Source organism: Arachis ipaensis, chromosome B2 (assembly GCF_059453495.1).
Source record: "Arachis ipaensis isolate K30076 ecotype BB chromosome B2, ASM5945349v1, whole genome shotgun sequence".
In the NCBI taxonomy this organism is placed as follows: Eukaryota; Viridiplantae; Streptophyta; class Magnoliopsida; order Fabales; family Fabaceae; genus Arachis; species Arachis ipaensis.
The window spans coordinates 80,707,047-80,715,335 of record NC_142437.1 but is presented as its reverse complement, the minus strand read 5'-3'; the positions used below and the strand labels follow the sequence as shown (position 1 = coordinate 80,715,335).

Below are 8,289 nucleotides of genomic sequence, written 5' to 3'. Positions count from 1 at the left end.
GTTCATTCCTGGCTTTCAGACCTTTATCATGTCCTAGAATACTCACTGTGGTTGCATCCTATGAGACTTTTATTCATTGATCCTTTTGTTGTTATTTCAGGGCTTATTTTTGTTCTTAAACTAAGTGCTCTGTAAGGGGGCAACTCTTTAAAATAAGCTTTCAGCCAACACTCCCGAACCAGTTGGTTCAAGGTGCTAGGTGTTGAAGCACCCCTAAGGACTTACTTGCTCAAGTCTCTCCCCCATACATACACACCACAGGCACATAGTTTATTTATTTTCTTTTCTTGAGACCTTGGTGTCTAGCACCTCTTTGGGTTACTAAATGCTCTGTATTGAGAGTTACTCTTGATAGTGGACTTTCAGCTGATAATTCTGAGTTAGTTAACCCAAGTTACCAAGTGATAAGGCACCCTTAAGAGCTTATTCATCCAAGTAGATCCCTCACACAGGAGCACCACAGACACATGCCTCAAGATTAAAAACCATTGGTGCCTAGCCTTAATGCTTGTTCTTTTTCTTTTATTCCTCAACTTTGATTGTTCTTTCCCTTTTTCTTATTAGGATCTTCTTATTTAGCTAGTCTCATGGGGTGTGTCTCAAGCACAGTATTCATGACAGATAGTTGTCCTCCCACCTTATGGTTGAACCAACTTAGCTAACTTATGACTATACCATAAACTCATGAACTTACTCCATAGTATGAACTCCTCTCTGGTCTTTTGTAAATACTCATCCTCTTTTTCATTTGATTCAAAGGGACAAGCATACAAGTAAGCAAAGTAAGGATGCGGTGACATAAAGACTAGCACACAGAGACCTCTTCAACACAAAAACTTAAAAGACAGAATTTAAAAAGGTTCAAACATAACATGGAAGCAAGTTCTATTTCATACAAGATCTTCCTTATTCAAAGCATAGAAGAAGATGGACCAAAGAAGGAACGTCACCACCTTTTACTCTTGTGGATGCCCATGCTTTCCTCCTTTTTTGTCTTCTTTGTGTCCTCTTGCATTCCCTCGCATCCGTGCCAATCTTGCTTGCTTCTAATCCTCAAGTGCCTTCCTCACTGATTCATGACTCTCTTCCACCTTTTGTCTTTCTTCTCGTGCTAATTCATCCCTCATTTTTTCATACCTTGTGATTCTTGGATGCAATATAGGCAGCTGTCCTACCAAGTAACCGAGCCTGGCTTGAGTATTTATATGATGCCCAGTCTCGCTCAGGTAAACTCCTTCTGCAAATGCCCTTTGCTCGTCCAATAGTTCTGCCTGTTCTATCTGTCTTCGATGCATCTCATGTATATGTGCACTTTGATGTGCTTGGATGTTGATTAGCCTCTGGATGGATTCTTGTTGCTCGTTTTGCCTTTGTTCCATCCTGTGGAATATTTCACCCCATTGTTTCCCTTGACTCAGTTGCTGATCCATCATTTGCTTTTGCCACTCCCCTTGTTGAGTCATCCATCTTGAGAGCGACTCCTCTTGCTGCCCCATCATCTGTAGTTGAAGCTCTCTCTGTGCTCCTTGGCTTTCCAAATATTGTCGAGATAGTCCATCAATGGCTTCCTGCAATTCGTGCATATCCAAGACTTGTCCTTCCACTACTTGAGGGGCTGTCCTCTTCCTTTGCTTCCGTTGAGGCAGGGGGGATGTGGTAGCATACATTCGTCGAATGGTTATTGGAATGCCCTCTTTTATCCATACGGGGTCCTCATCTTCAAACACCATCCCAGCTTTCTTGCACAGTAGGTAAATAGTGCTGGGGTAACCTAACGTTCCTCTTGAGTTGCTTTTCTCTGCCATTTTTCTAATGCCTTCTGCTATGAGTTCATGAACCTTGATTTCTCCTCCTTTGAGTATACAGTGTACCAGTGTGACTCTCTTGAGATTCACCTCCGAGTTGTTCGCCGCTGGGAGGATGGACCTCCTTACAATTTCGAACCACCCCTTTGCTTCCGGAGTGAGATCTGCTCTCTTGAAGAACCTTGGCCTCCTATCTGCATATCTTTCCCAGTCAGCTCCTGGTACACAAATGTCTTGCACAATCTGGTCATGATTAGGGTTGTTGTCCATTCTTGAATGATAACTCTCTTCTTCAAATGGTATGGACCGCAGTTTTAATGCCTTCATGACACTCATGGGACCAAAATCCACAATCTTTCCTCTCACAAAGCTTGTATATGACTCATCTGCCTTATCATATCGGACCGCATTTGCATAAAACTCTCTTATAAGATTTGCATTCACCTTAATGACCGGATCAGTGAGGAGCTTCTATCTTCTCTTTTCTACCTTCTTTGTGATTTCGGGACACTCAATTTTCCTAACTTGAAATCCCAGCTCATAAATGATCTCCTTATCCACCATCCACCCGTATTGCAATGCATGGTGCAAGCTTCTAAATCTCTTTTCATCATACGGTGTTGCTCTATAGGTTCCTTTCCCTTCCTTCTTTTAGAGCTCGAAGATGCCATGAATGAGGGTCAATGTGTGAAGTTGGCAATGGTGTGGAGACTTTTGGTTGTTTAGGGTTGAGTGCAATGAAGGGAGTGAAGGGGAATCCGAAATAAAGAGGTGTGCAGAGTGGGGTACAGAACAAGGATCACTTATATAGAGAAGTTGTGAGTGAATGGAGGGTGTGGATTGATGGAATGGTTGTTTGATGGACGGTTGGGGTTGTGCCTGGAGAAAGGACAAGGATCATCACTTTATGATGGAGATTGCTCGGTCTTCAAGGGTCCCATCCTTTTCAGTGTTGCATGGCAACATTTTCCAATGCCTTCCCTTTTTAGAACAAGTGTGTAGTTTCTCCTCATGAAGTGGCCGAACCCTTCTTATTTAGTTATCCAATCAATCTCCTTCAATGTTCCTCTCCTTTTCCCTATAAAATAAGAAAAATTAATGTCCTAAAAAGTATTTAAACTTTACGGCTAAACTAATAAAAAGAAGAAAAGATTTTGCTTATTCATAAACTCTAACTAACTAACTAACTGTGTATCCTTATATGCACATTGGTGGCACCATGGGGTGACACCAAACTTAGTTTGGAGTACTGTGATAAAAAGTTTTGTTCAAGGCTCCAAGACTAGCATGCTCTCAGTTGCATTCATGCTTTCTAGGCACGCTTTGAACACCAAACTTGTTCTTCACTATATATTGCAATATAAGGATTTCACCAAGTGTTTGTCAAGTTTGGGTTGGAATTCTTGAATATTGACTTATTCACTAGTAAAAGCTAATAAAACATGGGTTGCCTCCCATGAAGCGCTTCTTTAGCGTCACTAGCTTGACGTTTCTCCTTCATCAGAGAGGTTCATAATGCAGCAAGTCCTCCCCTCTTGCCTTGGACTTATATCCATTGGTTGTATCAATGATCTCTACATGTTCCAAGGAGAGAACTCTGTTGATAGTGAAGACCTTAGGTAACTAAGATGGTACAGTGGGGAGATTAGGGGGGATATCTGGGAAGTAAGCTGAGATCACTTTATCTCCTGGAGAGAAGTCTTCCGTAGAGATCTTCTTGTTCCTCTACCCCCTTGGTACCTTCTTCTTTGTCCCTTTTGATGTTGTCTTGCTCTTAGTGACTTCTTCTTCTAAGGGAATTTTGTAGTTGTCTTCACATGTCTCTGGTAGTTTAGGTTCCTCCAGCTTTTTCTTGAGTTGTGACAACTGCTTATTTCCTTGTTCATCAACCAAGGGCTTTCCCAGATGGGCTGGTTGTGCTTCAGTGCTTGCTTCCTCTGTCAGCATCTCATTATGATCTTTGCTTGATTCTTTGTTTTCTTGGTTTGCTTCTTGTGAGAGTTTGAAGACATTAAAGCTGAGTCGTTCATCATGGATCCTCAATATTAGCTCCCCTCACTCCACATCTATGAGTGCTCTGGCTGTAGCTAGGAATGGTCTTCCTAATATGATTGGGTGAGTGTGACTCTTTTCCATGTCCAAGATGACAAAGTCTGTGGGAAGAAAGTATTTCCCAACCTTTAACAACACGTTTTCCACCACCCCTATTGCTTGTTTTTGAGTTTTGTTAGCCAGCCTGATGACTACATCTGTGGGCAATATCTCATTGATCTGCAGCCTCTTCACCAGGGATAAGGGCATTAAGTTAATGCTTGCTCCCAAATCGCAGAGTGCTCTATCAAACATTGTTTCCCCTATGGCACAGGGGACATGAAAACTCCCTGGATCTTTTTTTTTCATAGGCAACTGTGGTTGAATGAGGGCACTGCACTCCTTGTTCATCACTATAGTTTGGCCTCCCTTGAGTGAGCTTTTCCTGGGAAGCAGCTCCTTCATATACTTGATGTATGCGGGCATTTGTTAAATAGTCTTGATGAATGGTATGTTGACATGCAGAGATGCAAACAAATCTAGAAAGCTTGAGTATATTCTCTTCTCCATAGCACCATTGAGCAGTTGGGGAAAAGGTGCATAGAGTCTCAGCAGCTCCTGTTGTGAGATTTCTGGTTCTTGATGATCTTTTTCCTTCTTCTCTACTGAGGTATCTTCAGGTTGTTCTGACAGCTTGCTTGGCTTGTCCTCAGTCTCCTTATCACTTATAGTGACCATCTTGCAATCTTTCCATCTTACTTTCTTTGTTTCACCTCTCGGATTCTTCTCTGTGTCACTTGGGAATCCATCTGTGGGTTTGGGAATTTGCTCAGAGAGATACCCCACTTGAGATTCCAACCTCTTGATTGTGTCTCCCTGGTTCTTGAAACTGGCTCGCACTTCCTCCTTGAACACCTTGTTGTCTTGAATCTCCTTGCCTATGCCTTCAAGTAGATTCTCAATCCTTGAGAGTCTGTCATCAATTGATTGTAGATCGTGATTAGAGGTGGAAGGATGAGGTAAGTTATTTTGGGTTTGATGTGGATGTGGAGAGGTGTTGTTATGGGGGTGTTCATATGGTCTAGATGTGAAATGTTAGTGGCTTGCATTGTTGGGATTTGGACGTCTTTGATCAAGGCTTTGGTCTTGTTGATTTCCCCACCCAAAGTTTGGGTGATTCCTCCATCCAGGGTTGTAGGTCTTGGAGTATGGATCATGGTTTTGCCTAGGTGAATTTCCAATGTAGTTGGCTTGCTCCTGACTTCCCTCTGCTTCTTCATTCACTCCTTCTTGGTTTGTCGATGAAGTGGAGATTGCTGCTACTTGGTTCCTCTCCATCTTCTTGGTGAGGTCAGCCAGCTACTGGGTAATGAGCTTGTTTTGGGCCAGCAGAGCATCTACATTGTTTAGCTCCATTACTCCTCTTGTGTTCCCTCTTTCGGAAGCATAGAAGTAGTCGTTCTCTGCTACAGTTTCAATGACATCTATGGCCTCCTCAATGGTCTTCTTCTTGTTCAAAGATCCTCCGGATGAATGGTCTACGGCCTTCTTTGACTCATAAGAGAGCCCTTCATAGAAAATGTGCAGCTGCACCCATTCATTGAACATGTCAGGTGGACACCTCCTTGTTAGGTCTTTAAACCTCTCCCATGCTTCATATAAAGTCTCACCATCTTGTTGCTTGAAAGTTTGGACCTCAGCTCTCAGCCTATTGATTCGTTGAGGAGGGTAAAATCTTTCTAAGAATTTATTCACCACATCTTCCCAAGTTGTCAAGCTCTCCTTTGGAAAAGACTCCAACCACTTGGCTGCCTTATCCTTGAGTGAGAATGAAAATAAGAGCAGTCTATAGGCGTCAGGATGAACACCATTAGACTTCACTGTGTCACATATTCTCAGGAAGGTGGTTAGATGTTGATTGGGGTCTTCTTGGACACTTCCTCCGAACGAACAGTTGTTCTGAACAAGGGTGATGAGCTGTGGTTTTAGTTCAAAATTGTTGGCATGGATGGTTGGCTTTTGAATGCTACTTCCACAGTTTCCTGGGTTTGGATTGATGTAAGAGCCTAGAACTCTTCTATCCTCCCCAGCATGATTTGCTTGTCCTCTTCCGCCATGGTTGTGAGCTTCTTCTTAACGATGGTTTTCCATGTTTTCTTCCATGTTTGGTTCAAAGTATTCCTCAAAGTGTTCCTCCTCTTCTTCAGCAACAACTACACGTTTTTCTCTTGCCTTCCTCCTTAGTCTAAGGAAGGTTCTCTCAGGTTCAGAATCAAAGGAAGTTGAAGCCCCGCTTCTTCTCCCTGTCATACAACCAACAAGTACAAGCAAAGAGAATAGGTGCAGAAAGTATATCTGTCAGAATTACTGTTAGTGTGAGTGATGCAATATATCAAACAGTTAGTGGGTTAGTGAAATGAATGGTAAATAACAAAGAAAAAGTAGGGGGAAGGGAAAAAAATTAACTAAAATAGAAAGTAAATGACTCAAATAGAAAATTAAATCAAACAAAAATAAAATGCTCAATCTAGTTATCCTCCAATTTAATCATTGTTGATGCACAATCAATCCCCGGTAACGGCGCCATAAACTTGATGCACGGAAAACTTGTCTCATAACAAATTTCCTTCGGCAAGTGTACCGAATTTGTCGTCAAGTAAAAACTCACAATAGAGTGAGGTCGAATCCCACAGGGATTGATTGATCAAGCAACTTTAATTAGAGGAATGTTCTAGTTGAGCGAATCAGAATTTGAGTTGAGAAATTGTAGAAAATTAAATGGCGGGAAAGTAAATAACAAAAAAGTAAATGCTAGAAATAAGAGCTGAATGTAGATGATGGAAATTAAATTGCAGAATCTTAAATGGGAATGGGGAAATTGCTTATAAAAGTAAATGACAGAAATTAAAGAGAATGGGTAAGATCAGAAATGGGGGGTTCATTGGGCTCAGGAGATGTTGCATTCTCCGGATCAATTTCATTTTCATCTCTTCCTCAATCAATGCACTCATTGATCTCCTTGGCAATCTTAAGTGATCGAATTACAATTTCTTGTAATTCAATCTCTCAAATCTTGATCAATAGCCAATTCCTTGGTCAATTGCTCATGAGAAGAGATGAAGTATGGTCACTGATTATACCACATGCATTTCCCAAATCAAGTGTTGAGAGGATTATAGTCACATATCCATCCAAACCCAATTTGGTCCATTATGAGAAAGCATTTCTAGCATGATCTCTTCATTCCTCTTTCAAGGTTCAGAAGAGATCCAAGTTTGAATAGCTTCTTTTCCAAGATAACTATCCAATTGGATAAAGATCGAAAGCTTTCAAGTAAAATCAAGAGAAAAGATAGAAGAAGAATAATGAAAACTAGTATTGATCCATCAAATTACAACAGAGCTCCCTAACCCAATGAAAGGGGTTTAGTTGTTCAAAGCTCTGGAAAATGAAAACAAAGATGGAGAATACATGATGAAACTATAAGTGCAGAGAAAGTAAAATACAGAGAGTAGTTCTATGCCAAGAGGCTCCCTATAATTTCCAACTCTCAATTTAATTCAAGCTACTCCTATATATACTACTCTTCTGTTCTTCTAGTTGGCTCTTCAAGTCTTGGGTATGGGCCTTTGGATCTTGAGTTTGAAGCAGTTCTCTTCTTCATTGGGCTTGGCTTTACTTGCAGAGAGAAAGTGTGAAGTGGGCAGAGACTTTAGCTCAGGACGTTAGTGGTGTTAACGTTCAGTGAAAATACGGGTACGAGAACGTTAGTGACAATCACCTTTTTCACTAACGTTCCTCACCCAAGTAAGAGCCACGTTAACTTCAACGTTAGTGGCACAAACGTTGCCACTAACATTTCCTCTATGCCCTGAACACACGTTACTGGGACTTACCTTTCCCGGTAACGTTGAGAAGTCTCCCCCTTCCTTACGTTAGAGTCCACGTTAACTTAGTTAACGTGGCTCTTTTAACGTAGGCTTGCCAACCTTCGAGAATGTTAGTGACACTTACCATTGTCACTAACGTTCCAATGTGCCCCTATTTCTCACGTTAGAGTCCACGTTAACTAGGTTAACGTGGCTTCTAACGTGGCCATGATAGCCATCTCCAACGTTAGTGACAAAGTTTAGTGTCACTAACGTTGGCTCATCATTCCCTTATCCACGTTAGCTTCCACGTTAACTAAGTTAACGTGGGAGTTAACGTGGCTCATAGTGGCTTGTGTGGGCTAATTCCAACGTTAGTGACAATGTTGGGTGTCACTAACGTTGGCGATCACCTCCCTTTTTCACGTTAACTTCCACGTTAACTAAGTTAACATGGGAGTTAACGTGGCTTATTGGGGCTTGTGTGGGTTCCTTCCAACGTTAGTGACAATGTTTGGTGTCACTAACGTTGTCGACCACTTTGTCTCCTCACGTTAGCTTCCACGTTAACTAGGTTAACGTGG

General features: G+C 41.7%; 1 non-coding gene across 1 annotated transcript; it reads left to right on the top strand.

The window, feature by feature from the left end:
• The first annotated feature begins 5,442 nt into the window (after positions 1-5,442).
• Positions 5,443-5,546, top strand: LOC148574567 (small nucleolar RNA R71). The gene has a single exon (XR_015906775.1). It is a non-coding gene; the product is annotated as a small nucleolar RNA R71 (small nucleolar RNA).
• Positions 5,547-8,289: the final 2,743 nt, after the last annotated feature.